Source organism: Littorina saxatilis, linkage group LG1 (genome assembly GCF_037325665.1).
Source record: "Littorina saxatilis isolate snail1 linkage group LG1, US_GU_Lsax_2.0, whole genome shotgun sequence".
NCBI classification, from domain to species: domain Eukaryota; kingdom Metazoa; phylum Mollusca; class Gastropoda; order Littorinimorpha; family Littorinidae; genus Littorina; species Littorina saxatilis.
In genome coordinates, this window is record NC_090245.1 from 18,490,720 (window position 1) to 18,508,343 (window position 17,624).

The 17,624-nt window shown below is 39.4% G+C and overlaps 2 protein-coding genes across 3 annotated transcripts in view; both read left to right on the top strand.

Moving 5' to 3' along the window:
* Window positions 1–10,146: 10,146 nt before the first annotated feature.
* The window catches only part of LOC138963743 (proline-rich transmembrane protein 3-like), a 31,802-nt gene continuing 24,324 nt past the window's right edge, over window positions 10,147–17,624 (top strand). For both annotated transcript variants that reach the window (XM_070335595.1, XM_070335602.1), the window contains exon 1: window positions 10,147–10,226. The gene's annotated coding sequence lies outside the window, so the exon portion shown is untranslated. The remainder of the gene's footprint in view (window positions 10,227–17,624) is intronic.
* Window positions 14,172–17,624, top strand: part of LOC138963716 (uncharacterized) — a 51,872-nt gene continuing 48,419 nt past the window's right edge. Inside the window, exon 1 of the mRNA XM_070335578.1 lies at window positions 14,172–14,217. The gene's annotated coding sequence lies outside the window, so the exon portion shown is untranslated. The remainder of the gene's footprint in view (window positions 14,218–17,624) is intronic.

The following is a 17,624-nucleotide window of genomic DNA, read 5'->3' on the forward strand; positions in this document are numbered from 1 at the left end:
CATGTCCTTTCTGCATATTTTGCTGGGTGGGTCTGATACAGACAGTGATAGTGTGACTGACTGTCTGTCTGTCTGTCTGTTGGTGTGTGTGTGTGTGTGTGTGTGTGTGGTTGTGTGGGTGTGTCACTGTGTGTTTGTGCGAATTCTCTCTTGACTCTCTCTCTCTCTCTCTCTCTCTCTCTCTCTCTCTCTCTCTCTCTCTCTCTCTCTCTCTCTCTCTCTCTCTCTCTCTCTCTCTCTCTCTCTCTCTCTCTCTCAAATAAAACTAAATGCATGCTTCTAACCACTAGACAAAAACGACAAAATCTATCATCAAAATTTCCTAAACTACAAATACAAAATCAAGATGTAACTGAAGTTGATAACCATAAAGTCTTGGGAATAACCATTGATAATAATCTGTCTTTGTCAAAACATTTAGATACACTTTGTAAAAATACTTCTAAAAAAATATATCAGTTATCAAAAATTAAACACTTTCTAGACCTACGCACACGGAAACTGTTTTTTTCAGGCATATATTCAATCAACTATTGATTATGCGTCCACAGTGTGGGACTCTGCAAGTGCAAACACTTTGAAACACTTGTGCTCTTTACATAGACGAGCTGTTAAATTAATTCTTTTAAAAAATGCATCTCTCTCTACGTCTGATTATAAAAAATTAAAGATTCTTCCTATCAAATTAAGATTTACCTATAACAAAGGTGGAATGATGCATAGAATGATGTCAGGGAATGCACCTACATTCATTGCCTCAAATTTCAAACAGAATAATTCAAGAAAACTAAACAAATTAATTACCCCAACCCCTAGAATTGACCTTTACAAATCAAGTCTTTCTTATTCTGGCGCCTTATTGTGGAACTCCATTCCTGATTTAATTAAAATGCAATTCAGTGAAACTTCCTTCAAGGAACTCTACATGCTGGTTCTCTTGGAAACAAGTAAATAATTCTGTGATAATATTACATCATTGTTTGATTTTCATAATGCATTTTGAAATGTCTTTTTTATTTTTTTGACATGTTAATTATATAAATTGTATTGTAATTAACTTAACTTCTATTTCTTCTTGTTATTAATCGAGTTACCCTCAGTGGGCGAAGGCCGGATGAAAAAAAGCATGTATACATTGCTTATTCTGTTACCATCGATAAATAAATTCAGTTCAAAGTTCTCTCTCTCTCTCTCTCTCTCTCTCTCTCTCTCTCTCTCTCTCTCTCTCTCTCTCTCTCTCTCTCTCTCTGTCTCTCTCTCTCAGAATATTTAAGTGTGTCTGACGTTTTGTCTGATGGTCTTGGTCAGTGCGTGTGTGTTGTTTTGCGTTGATAGATATCTATTTTATCTATTGCAAAAGTAAGAAGCAGGATCTTTTCCGTTCGGTCAGAAACGGTCGGGCGCAGCCGAATGTGTGAAATTTCCTTTTTGTGAGGATTGCACCTTTAAAATGCACATTACTCGATTTTCTTTTTAATTTGTTACCTGTGTTGGTGCACCTAACCTCACAAACAGGAAACTACAGACCATAATGCAACCCTTACGAATCTCGACAGATAATAAAGGGTCGTATAACATCATTCAGTCAGAAACGTCACTCATGAACTGTCCATAATGATAACGCCGGTTTTTTCTCCACACAGATTCGATGGCAGTTCCCTCAAAAGCGTATAACCTTACATAGAAATCAATGTTACCTTTTTCGACAGCATGTTATAGCGACTTCAATAACCATAGATACTTGGCAAAGAAATAACAGATGCCTTGCCAAACAATAATAACTGGGAATTTGCCAGATTAAAAAGGATGGTTTTATTTTAGAAGGTGATACTGCTAACGCCGATATTTATATATAACCTCAGTGAAATCAATAGGTTTTCAACGATTTTTTGTTCTTTCAATTAGTGTAATGCGATTATTATGTCCTGACATTAACGCTGCAAATTATTTTTAGATGAATTTGCTTTTTCTGCAAACCATTTCGGCAGAGGGATAAAAAAAATACGTATATATTGTAACGAAAGCGGATTGCTCTCTTTGATTGTTGTGATGTGTGAAATAAATGTTAGTGATGATGATCAATAAAAGAAAACACATAGAGGTTACACGCCGAGTCTCAGTGATTATCAAAAATAATGGTCGAAGTTAGCGGATCATGAAAAATGCGAGCTTTAGCGAGCTTTTTCATGACCGCGAACTGAGACCATTATTTTTTATAATCACTGAGACGAGGTGTGTAACCTCTTTATTCCTCCTTTCTTCAGTTATTCAAAGAAAAGAGGAGTTTTTTTGCGAAAGTTTGATCGAATCCTATTCTCTCAACCAGTCAACCTGCGCAGGCGATCGATTAATGCGCGGTTGTATAGTTCCGTGCAAATTATTCCATTCTGTTAACACTTCTTGTCAGTTTTCCTATTTTGGGCTAAAATCAAGTACACAGATATGCTGTTATTCTGCCGTGGCGGCAAAGGCAGATATTGTGTGTTCTGTATATGTTTTAGTATCGCTTAGGATAATGTTTTTTCGTCAAATGGGACTAGCAGACGAACTTTTGCACCCGTGTTCCAACGTTAAAAACTGTATGAAGTTCAGTTTTCTGGGGAAAATAGTGTATGAAACCCCTTTATGTTGTTTAAATTGATGAGATGTGTGCATTTGGTTGCGTGTGATCTGTTTATTAAATGAAATATTGTTGAAAACTGACCGTCGGATTGCAGTCTGTTGTCGAAGGAACTGAGTGAAAAGAAGGGGAACTACTCTTGTCGCTAGACAAAGTATGAGTTACTTGCCTTGGGAAATTGCTTGTGATGAACGGCCGCTTGACGACACGGCAGATGAGATTCAGAAAACAACCGAACTCATGGATTTTATATGGAGATTCATGTGTTCAGGCCTGTAGTTGTTAATTTAAATGCGGTATGTTTGTATTGTTTGCTCCAGAGATGTATACTTCGTACATTAGAGCGTTCGGAACTTTTCAGTCGCAAAAAGTAGTACCGAAACAGAACAACCTCTCAACCCATTGCACTATCGAGGATTCAGGCTGTTGCTGGGTCGTTATTTGTTTGGTTGCTGGGTCATTATCGAAAAATAACTACCCCTACAAGTTTACAGAGGTAAAGAAGCAGAGGGGGGAATAAAAATTGTTGCAGGTTTCAAGACTCAGATTTAATTATCTGATTATCTCATGGCAATACTGCCAATAGTCATTCAAACACTCAGTTTAGAATGACAAATTTATATATATCTGGTAATGTACTAGTAATCCATTAACATCAAAACATCACTGGAACATCCAAACGATTAGAAGACTCTTCCAACCATCCTTTACATTAGACTGCTCTCAAAATCTTCTTGTTCCCATTAGACAACTTCGATTATTCCTCTTCTTCCATAACTTGTTCCAAATCCCCTTTTTCCCGTTAGACTGCTTCAGTTACTCCTCTTCGGTAACTTGCTCCAAATCCCCTTTTCCCGTTTGACCGCTCCAGTTACTCCTCCTCGGTAACTTGCTCCAAATCCCCTTTTCCCGTTAAACCGCTCCAGTTACTCCTCCTCGGTAACTTGCTCCAAATCCCCTTTTCCCGTTAGACCACTTTAGTTACTTCTCTTCGGTATCTTGCTCCAAATCCCCTTTTTCCTGTTAGTCTGCTCCGTACCCAGAAGAAGACGTAGTCAAAGACCATAAGCATAAAACAAACCAACTCCGCTAACTGTTTCGCCAACACGTTATGTATGACCCGGCCATTCTGCCTGTCCGTTCAATTCTAATTTAAAAAGAAACTAGAAACTGTACCAATCAAAACATCCTATGAACAACTTACATCAGAACAAAAAGAACTATGTGTAGTCGTATTTGCCTTTGAACACAGTCACGTCGTATTGTGGAAGCTGTGATTTTGATACATCCTTCACACTTACGACTAAACTGTGTACACAGAGTTGTTTACTTTAACTTGACAGACAAAATATCATTACTACTATCATTTCAACGCGTTCTTGGATACGAACCCGAAAACACTCATAAAAACATGGATTTTGCGGCCCGCAAAGAGCACACAAGGTTAGATGTTTGGGAGGAGAAGCCAGTTTGACCTTGACCTGACCTTCTTTTGAAATGATTACTTATATTTACCTATATCATTATTACTATCATGTGAAACCATTCTCGATGATAAACCCGAAAACATCCTTCAAAAACATGGATTTCGTGGCCTTTCAAAGATCACACAAGGTTGGATATGGTCGTGACAAAAGGTAAGCTGGACATGACCTACTTTTGAAACGCTACCTTGTATTTTCTTATATCATTATTACCTATTATTCTATCAAAGCATTCTTCAAAATAAATCCGAAAACATACTCGGAAAAAAAAGAGCCTACAAAGAGCGAATACGGCTGGATGTTCGGGAGAAAAGGTAAGCTTGACCTTGACCTGACCTAGTTTTGAAACGGTGACTTATACGTTCCTAGATCTTTTTTATATTATAGCGGTAACATAGAGCTATCAAAACAACTTCACAAAGCAAATCTTGCAATTATTCTCTGGTTCCTATGGTTATAGTCGTAGGATAGCTGGATTATTGTTGCAAGGTAAGACTTACTAAATAGTACAGACAAAACCATGACAGTGCATGTTTTGAATCTGAGGAAAAAATCGTGATCATTTTGACTTTGAGAACAGATTTATTCCGTTTCCTTATATCTGCATGTTCAAGTAAATGGTGGACAGTTTTTTTCGGGCAGAGTAAACTTAACTTGAGACTCTACTGCAAGTCTTGAAATTCACATAAATCGAACCACGAACAAAGACATCCAAACATTACAGGCACTTTAGATCAACTCATTTCACTAGAGGTGACTGCCTAGCACTGTGTTTGACATCCGTGTCTGCTGAAATAAAAAGAAATTAAAACAAAACGGATTAACAGCAGGTGACACGTTATCAGAGTGGGAGACACTAGATCTGTCTCTGTACTTACCGGGATACGGCTGCAAGATCGACTCTGCGCTTTCGACAGCTCTTCCTCGCGTGGACATTGGAAAAACGCTGTGCAGATCAAATTGTAGGAAATCTCCCTTTGGTATCTTCTTTATTTACTTTTCTGGAGCTTAGAAACCGAACAACATGAAATCGTCTTCCCCGGCGAATCGGCGAATGCAGAGGTGAGAACTGGACCACAATCCTTCGCGCGACCCCTGACCTGGTCTTGACACCTGACCTGCCGTCTACATACCACACACGACACAAACCAGTCAACTGCTTGTACCCCTTCAAAACCCCCCACCACCCGTTTTCTTTGGATACACGCTTTAACTACACACATGCCGACACAATGTTGATCATTGCTTCAATAATTTGAAGATGGTGCTTGAAATATAACCACGTGAAATAAGTATTTCGGTGTTTAGCCAAAAATGTTAAAGTTTCTACCACAGACATACACTGTACATACATACGCACGCACGCACGCACAGACAGACAAAGTTTAGCATCGCATAGGCTACACTTACGTGAGCCAAAAAAATGTTAAAGTTTCTACCACAGACATACATACATAGCCTACATACGCACGCACGCACGCACAGACAGACAAAGTTTAGCATCGCATAGGCTACACTTACGTGAGCCAAAAAAACCGGGGTGGGCGTTTACTAGGTAGTGACCCCTCTGCACAACTTTTGGCCAAAAGTGGGGGGTGGGCGTTTTCTAGATACTGGGCGTTTGCTAGGGATTTTACGGTAATATCTTTTTCAAGTTCATTACTTTATTATTGTACCATTGCTTGGACAATTCGGGTTGGAAGCTGGCAGCAACAGAGTCGTGCTACCCAAGTCAAGTGCAGTGTGCCTGTTTAGGTGTATTAATCCATTTGCACGCACTTCTGGCAGAACGACCGAGGTCGTTTACGTGCCACATGGATACCATCTCCAAATCTGCACATAAAGTTGACAGGTGTCCGCCCTGCCCCGGATTCGAACCCGAGACCCGCGACTCAGTCACAAGTCCTGTGCTCTAACTGAGCTAACGTGCCGCCGTTATAGAGAACTAACTCTATTCAGACAAGCGTCAGTTTTGAACCGTCATTTCGTCCAGTTTTAAAAACAAGAGTGAAAATCCTTTTTTTTTTCAGTAGTGAATTCATACCATACAGTATCAGTTACAAAACGAAGAAAAATCGTTTCAGATCGCTGATGTTCCTCCATTGACGTTATCCCTTTAAAGGCACGGTACTTCCCGGGAAAACGGTTTAGTGGACTCCGTCGCGATATAACCTTCGTGGTTGAAAACGACGTTAAACACCAAATAAAGTAAAAGAAAAGTTTAGTGGACTATGTCAGAACTTGCCAGGCTTTAACGTGAAATAAGAATATCACTCCACTGAAACACATACCAAAAGATCAACAAGCTTTCTACTTAGAGAGAGAATATCTTTCAATTTTTATTTTTTTTTTACAGATTTCCACTCGTGTCCGTTAAAGGCACAGTGCAGCTCACAGCCTTCGTTTTGCGTTTTTGTTGCAGCTGAGTGCATTTACAGTTCAAAAATCTTCCTATGGTAGTAAAACAAACCTAAAACTACCCAACGACGACATCTGTGAAGCTCGACAGTTTCTTGGTCACGCGAGTGCATAAATTAACCTAGTTATCATAGTGGTGTTTGGTCGGAGTTCGATTCAACTGAGTGATTGCGGCCTCCATTTTGTTTTACACAAACTCATGATGATGTCTGACATAGTTTGCTATAGTGACGTGTCTTTTTGTGCATGATGTGATCTACCTGATCTAAATTTAGATCCAAAAATAGGTCAAGACCAGCCTGGACAGAGTCCGAAATTAATTCGAAAAAAAATCGCAGTTCTTGACTCTTTGGGTGCAAGTCAATGAAACTTGGTAGTTCTTCAAACGGATAGCTGCCTGAGGTATGACTAAAAGCCCCAGGGGCTCCGTGCACCTGGATTTGACAAGTTCAGTACCTTTAAAATAAAGTCATACAAAAATCCCAAATGTGCACAGAGACTTCCCAGGCTGTTGATTTGTGTTATGCGTCCAAGTGGAGGGAGATTTAGAATTTTCTCTCCTGAGTTAGAATCTTGTGATGAATCAATTTGTCACTAAGGCCCCCCCCCCCCCCATAAAAAAGAAAAAAAGAATAGTCTGTTTACGGTAACATAGGCCCCAAAAATAGGGTCGGTAGGTCGGGAATTTTTTTTCCCCCCAAAAAATATTGTTAAGTTATTTTGCCAAAAAACAGATTTTTTTAAATTTTATTTTATTTCCCCCTCCCCCCCCCCCCCCCCCCCCCCAAATGCCAAAAAAAAGTCTAGGGTCGCACGAAAAAATAGGGTCGGTCGGTAATTCATCAAAGAATTCCCACAATGCACAGAGAGTACCCAGGCTGTTCATTGTTGGTAAGTGACCAGGTGGAAGGATAGTCTGATCCCATGTAAAAAGCCGGCCAGGCCAGATCTAACATAGTTCGTCGCATTGTTTAGATCTACACGTGAAGAAGTCTTCTTTTCAATATTACCCGTACTGTTGTGATATGGGTCTTGTTGTGTTGTCAATGCATGTGTCACTGTTAAAGTCTTGTTTTAAGTAGTGTTTATGCAGGTCTAATTAGTTTACATGTATCATTAGTGATTTCTTCTTAAATCATTCTTGATATGTTGACGGAGATCGATTTTCTGGTGAAATGTACGGCAGTGAAGTGCGGAGTTGTTTGATCTTTATTCACGTAGGGGTTCAGATTGTTTAGTTGGCTAACGTGCATGGATAATTAATGATTTTATGTGAAAACTTACAACTTTTCGAGTGACAGGAATCAATTAATTTCTGACCAGCCAACACACACACACGTACACACACACACACACACACCAAACAACCAAGAAGTTAACTCGACGCCACCCCCACCCCCCACACACATACATCTAATATCATGACAGAATAAGACAGACAATTCCTCATTATGATAAACGTTTCCAACACAAACACACTAAGTGACTAACGAATCCATTATTACTCAATTTCTTGCATTTGTTTTCGAGCGGACCTGATGACGTCTTCACTGACATGTGGCGTTGGATCTGGGGATAATCAAGAGTTCTTAACGAAAGAAGACAAGAAAAACAGATATCTAACATTTATTATAATTACTAGCGGAATACCCGCTTCGCCGGGTAGCCGGCTTCGCCGGGATGAAATACTTTACTTAGAGCCGTACGCCGGCTTTGCCGGGTCCGAACAATGGACCCGCCAAGCTTAGGTCCCTCCCAGATTCGTGGAATGGGAACAGCACGAAAATGATTCAGTGGCCATAATGCCATTCCTGACCATATCGAGTCCCATCCTTGTCGACGAATGTAACCGTGTTAATCACCTTTGGAGGCGAACTCCACTCAAACAGGATTGAGCAATTTAGAGCTTATCTGTAAGCCCTTTTGAACTGTTATGGCTTTTCAAAGGAAGGCCAGTACATACAAATACACAAAAGCCGCCAGACCACATCACAAACAGAACTAAACAATCCCCAGGTGTTGCTCACATAGAGAGACACACACACACACACACACACACACACACACACACACACACACACAAACACAGAGAAGCCGTATCTATAGAGAGATAGATGACAGTGTATTTTTCGCGTGGCTATAAATTGATTCGACCTTTGCACTTTTACAGTGAGGATAATTTACGGGTCCAATTTACGTTCTGGACACTGCGGTGACCTTCTAAAAATAGTAACAGAACGCCGGGAATATCCGAAGATGCCCCCCTCATACTATAGTGCACCATACGAAGGAAGGGAGGTAAACGCTGAAAACATGGAGAAGATAAGATAAGGAAGAGTTACTGGGAATGGTGAAATGAACACAAAAACCAAAATCGGTTCAGCGCTGCGCGCTGAGAGCACGTGTTAAAATATCTCATCGATGATATTGTGTCCGGGGTGTAGCTGAATACGGTGTCCAAATTTGAAAAAGATCCACCGAGAACTTTGGCTTTGGTGTGTCGGTATGGGGGCCCGGGTAGCTGAGGTGGAACCAAAATGTGTTCAGCGCGCACAAAATCGGTTCAGCGCTGCGCGCTGAGAGCACGTGTTGAAATATCTCATCGATCAGGTTGTGTCCGGGGTCTCTGTGAATAAGCCCACCAAATTTGAAGCAGATCCATCGAGAACTTTGGCCGTGCATCGCGAAGACACAGATAGACACACAGACACACAGACACACAGACACAAGTCGTATATATATATAGATAGATGCATCAAAGTACCAAGAGGCGCCTACCGGCAGAACACAATTTATTATCAATTTTCTTCAACAAACACATTTATATCCGAGAAAAAATCCCTGCTACTCTCATAAAAAAGGCATTTTGATTGTGTCCACAAGTTCAAACAGAGACGACCTCCATTCGACTTAATGGGTCAAATTCCCCCCCCCCCCCCCCCCCGTCTCTCTCTCTTTCTCTGAATCTCTCTCTCTCTCTTTTAACCCCATCCTCAAAAAAGATTACATAGTTACGGAGCATTTAAGGGTGTATCAGTTCAGTCGGATTACAGAACGGCGAATGACCCCTGGAGTTCTTAAAAGCACATTCCTTCATATTGTAACAGATGAGACTTTAACCTGAACATTTGCAGATCTAACTTTCGTAATGAGAAACATGTGATACAGATCTCGCAGTGTTCTTAGTCGACGCACGTGAAGGAACTCTAATTTCAAGGTCGACAATGACTGGGAGACTTGTGGACAAATGTCATGATATTAACTGTGTTAAAATGTACTTACCAGAAAACCACTGCACAGTTCGTAGCAGAATACTTTCGTTGACCAGTTCATTTGGTTTTTATTCGGAATCGCGTTTGTATCATGAGAACGCGATCGATACGAATACAATAGAACATAATCTTCTCTTCGATGACGCCATTTTAGATGACGTGTTACACGAGATCTCGTCGGGAAAGAACGATGAATGATTGTTGTTTTATACAATGTGCATGTAATTATTACTGTATGCATTTTAGAATTGATTCATTATTGATAAGATAATGATTGAGTGAAAGAAAACAGATTTAGTTTGGTAAGATAAATTGTTTGTACGTTGTTAGAGGTTACCTAGAGAAACGTAAACAAACACTTTCGATCGCCTTCTAGTGTCGGTTCGTTGCTAAAGCAAAGATACGAGACAAACAGCAGCAAAGAGAAGAAAGGTATGTTGTGTATGTTGTTGGGACATGTATTGGGGTAACGTAGATAAACAGGGGAGATCGTTAATCGAAACGTTAGTGGTAGCTAGCGGTAACAGGTAAACAAACAAGGAAGGGGATAAATAGAGAGGGGAAAGGAGAATTCGGGGTTGTTGTTATTCTGGTTCTAGTTCGGAAGCCATTTTGGGTTATGCTTATCTTTGACTACGGCTTCTTCTGGGTACGAAGCGGTCTAACGGGAAAAAGGGGATTTGGAGCAAGTTACCGAGGAAGAGTAACTGTTGGAGCGGTCTAACGGGAAAAGGGGATTTGGAGCAAGTTACCGAGGAGGAGTAACTGGAGCGGTTTAACGGGAAAAGGGGATTTGGAACAAGTTATGGAAGAAGAGGAATAATCGAAGTTGTCTAATGGGAACAAGAAGATTTTGAGAGCAGTCTAATGTAAAGGATGGTTGGAAGAGTCTTCTAATCGTTTGGATGTTCCAGTGATGTTTTGATGTTAATGGATTACTAGTACATTACCAGATATATATAAATTTGTCATTCTAAACTGAGTGTTTGAATGACTATTGGCAGTATTGCCATGAGATAATCAGATAATTAAATCTGAGTCTTGAAACCTGCAACAATTTGTGTTTTCTTTTATTGATCATCATCACTAACATTTATTTCACACATCACAACAATCAAAGAGAGCAATCCGCTTTCGTTACAATATATACGTATTTTTTTTATCCCTCTGCCGAAATGGTTTGCAGAAAAAGCAAATTCATCTAAAAATAATTTGCAGCGTTAATGTCAGGACATAATAATCGCATTACACTAATTGAAAGAACAAACAAGAAGAGCAAACGCTCGATCGAGTCACTTTCGCAGTTCTGAATATTATATGAGGCATCAGATGGACAGGAAGAAATTGCTATTCACAACACAATACAGATGTAAATAATTTGATGTAAAGAATAATCCTATAAAGTTTGAATCAAATCCGATGAATAGTTTCAGAGATATGATATTTCAATTTTTTTCCTTCAAGACATACCTGTGACCTTGAAAAAGGTCAAAGGTCACCAAAGCAGACGTCAAAGTGTAGAGGTCACTGGGAGTCACGTTCACATAAAATTTGAGCCCGGTCACTTTTATAGTTTCCGAGAAAAGCCCAACGTTAAGTTGTGTGTTGCCGAACAGAAAAGGCTAGTTATCTCCCTTGTTTTTCTGATAACGTTCGTAAAAGGCTACAGATGTAAATACTTTGATGTAAAGAATAATCCTACAAAGTTTCAATCACATCCGATGAACTTTGTCAAAGATATAAAATGTCTAATTTTTCCTTTGACGCTGACCTGTGACCTTGAAAAAGGTCAAAGGTCAACGAAACCATCGTTAAAGTGTAGAGGTCATTGGAGGTCACGACTAAACAAAATATGAGCCGGATCGCTTTGATAGTTTCCGAGAAAAGTCCAACGTTAAGGTGGTGTCTACGGACGGCCGGCCGGCCGGCCGGACAGACTAACACTGACCGATTACATAGAGTCACTTTTTCTCAAGTGACTCAAAAATCGTTGAAAACCTATTGATTTCACTGAGGTTATATATAAATATCGGCGTTAGCAGTATCACCTTCTAAAATAAAACCATCCTTTTTAATCTGGCAAATTCCCAGTTATTATTGTTTGGCAAGGCATCTGTTATTTCTTTGCCAAGTATCTATGGTTATTGAAGTCGGCTGTCGCTATATCATGCTGTCAAAAAAGGTAACATTGATTTCTATGTAAGCTACAGGGCCGGACCAAGCTCGTTTGAGGGGGGGGGGGGGGGGGGTTCCAACTGAAGGCAAGAGTCCAGGGCAAAGCCTCCCAGAAGCCGAGAACATTTTATATTCGTGAGGTCATTTTTTTTTATCTTTCCTTGCAACTGGGAATCAAAATTACACATTTTCATAATTTGAAATAGTTTTAGAAGACCAAATAAACTAAGGGAGTTGGGGGAAGAGCTTAAAAAGTCCACACATTTTTTTTTCTCTGAGAGGTACATCGGATGGCCAGGCAGGGGGGGGGGGGGGGTTGTTCCAAAACCCAGGACCCCCCCCCCCCCCCCAGATCCGGCCCTGAGCTAGGTTATACGCTTTTGAGGGAACTGCCATCGAATCTGTGTGGAGAAAAAAACCGGCGTTATCATTATGGACAGTTCATGAGTGACGTTTCTGACTGAATGATGTTATACGACCCTTTATTATCTGTCGAGATTCGTAAGGGTTGCATTATGGTCTGTAGTTTCCTGTTTGTGAGGTTAGGTGCACCAACACAGGTAACAACAAATTAAAAAAAATCGAGTAATGTGCATTTTAAAGGTGCATTCCTTACACAGGGTTCCTGCAGGGCAGAGCTGATACAATTCAATGAGTTTTCAAGGACATTTCCAGGACCAAAAAATGCTTTTCAAGGACATGATTTTCCCCAAATTAATGCAAAGCACCAAGCTTACCTTCAGTTTTTCAAGTCTGCAAACTATTAGTCATTCCGTAGTTGTTTCCCTTGCCAACTTCCGGGAAGGGAAGCAACTACGGGTGACTAGTAATAGTTAGTTCGTCTGCTTTCGTTTTCACTCGATCTTTTATTCTCCCAAAATGTGTGTACTGTATTTGAAGGAAAAAAAGGGGGTTGCATTTTGTTTTAAATAAGACAAGCTGCTGACGAAATGTATAGGCAACAATTTGGAAAAATCAAGTACTTTTCAATGACTATTTAACAAAACTCTATTTTCAAGCACTTTTCAAGGCCTGGAAAAGGTTTTCCAATTTTCAAGGAGTTTTCCAGGGTTCAAGGACTCTGTACGAACCCTGCTTACAAAAAGGAAATTTCACACATTCGGCTGCGCCCGACCGTTTCTGACCGAACCGAAAAGATCATGCTTCTTACTTTTGCAATAGTTTGTGTAACAAGCTGTCAATTTATTATTTAGATTTTAAAAGTTAGGTCTAGCGCAAAAACGAGGCGCCATTGTTCTTCAGGGCCAAGTCCACGAAAATAAATTCTTGGAAAATGTCTCACGCTCGACAGAAAGCAGCCAGGATGTTCCCGTTCGGTGAGCGTTCAAATGGAAGTATGCTTGTACTGTATTTAGACGCTCGGGGAGCTCTGTGATGGTTTACGGGAGGCTTACTGTGCCTTTAAGTAAGGGGGAACTTTGTTATGAACAATTTTATGAAATAATATTAATTTATGGCGTCTGCGTCGTTCAGAGAGTGTAGTAAAACCCGATTCGTGATATAATTTTCGGTGACTTGTTCCTCGAACTGTTCCAATAATAATTCGTATTGCCTCTAAGTGAAGACCTTCTAATTCATCTGCTAATCCGATAGTGCAATTATCCCATACAACGTCTGCGTAATCAATACTTGGCAATATAAATGATGTATACATGTTCTCTAGGGATTTTCTGCTTAATCTATATTTATATGAGCGCAGACAAGAAATCAATAAGCGGCATTTGGCTACGATAGATTTTGTTTGGGACTCCCATTTACAATTATTTTGAACGATTACACCTAGGTGCTTGTGCTTTTCTACATCTTGTAATGTGTTATCGCCAAACTTCAATTTAGTAAAATCCGGATTCTGATGTCTGCCTAAATTTAATAATTCTGTTTTTGATTGAAAAGAACTTTCCACTTTTTTGCCCATTTAAAAATTTTACTCAGGTCTGAATTTAAAATCTCGGCTCTGAGAACAGGATTTTCAATGGATAAATACATACTTGTGTCATCAGCGAATAATTTAATAACAGATTCAATATTTTTCACTATATCGTTAATATAAACGAGGAACAACGTAGGGCCTAATACTGATCCTTGTGGGACTCCTGCTGAGACGGGTAAATATATTGACTTATTTCCTTTTAGAACAACTGCCTGTTTACGCCCAGAGAGGTTCTTTCTTTCTTTCTTTATTTGGTGTTTAACGTCGTTTTCAACCACGAAGGTTATATCGCGACGAGGGAAAGGGGGGAGATGGGATAGGGGAAAGGGGGTAGATGGGATAGAGCCACTTGTTAAGTGTTTCTTGTTCACAAAAGCACTAATAAAAAAATTGCTCCTGGGGCTTGCAACGTAGTACAAAATATGACCTTACTGGGAGAATGCAAGTTTCCAGTACAAAGGACTAAACATTTCTTACATACTGCTTGACTCAAATCTTTACAAACATTGACTATATTCTATACAAGAACCACTTAACAAGGGTAAAAAGAGAAACAGAATCCGTCAGTCGCCTCTTACGACATGCGGGGTGCAGAGAAATAAGGATGTGGAAAAGAAGACTTTTGGTAAGTGAAATAAAGGTGATGGATCCAGTCAGGTAGAAATAAGACAACAAGAAAATAATTGGAAAACTGCAGGGAATAGTAGGGAGAGTTTTCATGGAAGGAAATATAGGTGAAAGGACTAGTAAGGCAGAAATAAGACAAAAGAAGAGAAGTAAAGGAGTGGGGTAGCTTAGTATAAACACTCCCGCCGCGTGAAGGCGAACCCATGGGAGCGCCCAGAGAGGTAATCTTGGAACCAGATTAAGAGCCGTCCACGTATTCCGATTGCTTCCAGTTTCCTAATGAGGCCCTTGTGCCATACTTTATCAAACGCTTTAGATATGTCAAAAAATACGGCTTGAGTAGGAATATTATTGTCTAGAGATTTACACAAGTCATTATACAAAGAAATGAACTGGTAGGTGGTGGAATCTTTTGGTATGAATCCAGATTGGTAAGGCGTAAGAATGCTGCTGAGAGTTAAGTATTCAAAAACTCGTGACTGGACACATTTTTCAAACACCTTTCCGATACAGCTTAGGAGAGAAATGGGTCGGTAATTTGAACAATCAGTTTTATATCCTTTTTTAACAATCGGTGTTACATGGGCTTTTTTCCATTCCATTGGAAACCTGCCTTCCTGGAGAGATCTGTTATACAAGAGGGTTAAAGCTTCCGAGATGTGCCTGGCACTGGATATCAATATTCTGTTGTGCAACTGGTCGGGACCAGCGGCTTTTGTTTTATTAAGGTTTTTTAAAACTGTTTCTACTTCCTGAGTACGTAGGATCACATCGTCCAAGACACTATCTAATCTGTCAACGTCAGGAACGTTGTCATCATCATCTGGTAATTTTGACTGTTCAACAAAGAAATTATTGAAGAGTGTTGCTTTTTATATTTAGTCAAGTTTTGACTAAATATTTTAACATCGAGGGGGAATCGAAACGAGGGTCGTGGTGTATGTGCGTGTGTGTGTGTGTGCGTGTGTGCGTGTGTGCGTGTGTGTGTGTGTGTAGAGCGATTCAGACTAAACTACTGGACCGATCTTTATGAAATTTGACATGAGAGTTCCTGGGTATGAAATCCCCATACGTTTTTTTCATTTTTTTGATAAATGTCTTTGATGACGTCATATCCGGCTTTTCGTGAAAGTTGAGGCGGCACTGTCACGCCCTCATTTTTCAACCAAATTGGTTGAAATTTTGGTCAAGTAATCTTCGACGAAGCCCGGGGTTCGGTATTGCATTTCAGCTTGGTGGCTTAAAAATTAATTAATGACTTTTGTCATTAAAAATCGGAAAATTGTAAAAAAAAATAAAAATGTATAAAACGATCCAAATTTACGTTTATCTTATTCTCCATCATTTGCTGATTCCAAAAACATATAAATATGTTATATTCGGATTAAAAACAAGCTCTGAAAATTAAATATATAAAAATTATTATCAAAATTAAATTGTCCAAATCAATTTAAAAACACTTTCATCTTATTCCTTGTCGGTTCCTGATTCCAAAAACATATAGATATGATATGTTTGGATTAAAAACACGCTCAGAAAGTTAAAACAAAGAGAGGTACAGAAAAGCGTGCTATCCTTCTTAGCGCAACTACTACCCCGCTCTTCTTGTCAATTTCACTGCCTTTGCCATGAGCGGTGGACTGACGATGCTACGAGTATACGGTCTTGCTGAAAAATGGCAGCTACTTGACTAAATATTGTATTTTCGCCTTACGCGACTTGTTCTTCATTTCCATAATGTGTTACACCATCAAATATTAAGGGTGGAATTGCGTCAGCGTTTGAACCTCTTTTCGCCAAGAACGATTTAACTAATTTCCACCAACCTTTTGTCCCGAAATTTTTCATTTCTGATACTCGACCGTCAATTTCTTTTAAATATTCTAATTTTCGGGTTCGTTTTTCGGGTTCGTATAGCATCTGTGTAATCGTTGCGGATATTGCGAAAGGTTTCCCAAGCATCGGGTGTATCCAAACGAGCTGCTATTGTATGAACAACTCTTTTCTTATTCCGTAATTTCAATATGTCTAATGTTAACCAGGGGGCATCGTTTTAAAGAACAGTTACTGTTTTAACAGGCATACATTTCTTTGCTAATAATAATAAATTTTCTGAAAACGTCTGTGTTGCCTTGTCAATACAATCTTGACTCGCGATCTCTATCCAGTCAACGTTCTATAATTCAATCGTTAGTGCATCAACGTTTAATTTATTATAATCAAAAATAACACGTTTAAATCTATTCTCTTTCGGAATGTGATTTTTCAACTTCAGTAATGGAACTGAGTGATCACTACAAACTGGTGGCAGGACCAAGACCTCATCAACAATGTCCGTACTTGCTGTTAGAATCAAATCGATACAAGTTTTGGAAATTTCGGTTATTCGGGTAGGGAGTTCAACCAATTGGTGTAAATTATTCAGAAAAATAATATCTAATAGGTGAGTGGAGGGATTATTACTGTAATCAGAATTAAAATCTCCAAGAACAAAATATTTGTGGGGTAAATTGCCAACCGTTCTAATTGACTGGTCGACCAACTTCCAATAATCTACGGTTGAATTTGGAGGTCTGTAAAAAGAACCAACAAGAATTGTCTCCTGATTCAATTTCGTTTCAATCCAGACTGCTTCTAAATCTTTAACATCTAAATCAGGTCTGTATTTGCAAACTAAATTATTCTTAACATAGACTGCAACCCCACCGTGTGGATCATTTTGTCGATCTTTTCGTACTGGTGAATGAAAATCTTGAATACAAATTTCATTATCACTGACTGCTTCTGATAACCAAGTCTCAGACATGGTAACAATATCAAAGTGCTTCATTTCAAATTCTAAAATATCCAATTTATGTCTTAGACTTCTCACGTTCATGTGTACGACGACCAATTCCCCCGAAAGCCTTGTGTCCCGAGGTCCAGGATTTAAATGCACATCACCAGCCAGCAATATTAAGTTCAATAATGCAATAAAACAAAAACTACAGAGATTGCCATAAAAATAAATACACGACTAAACCTGTCAGGGTTACTTGTTACAATAAAGTCTGTTTGGACAGGAGAACATGTGTTTG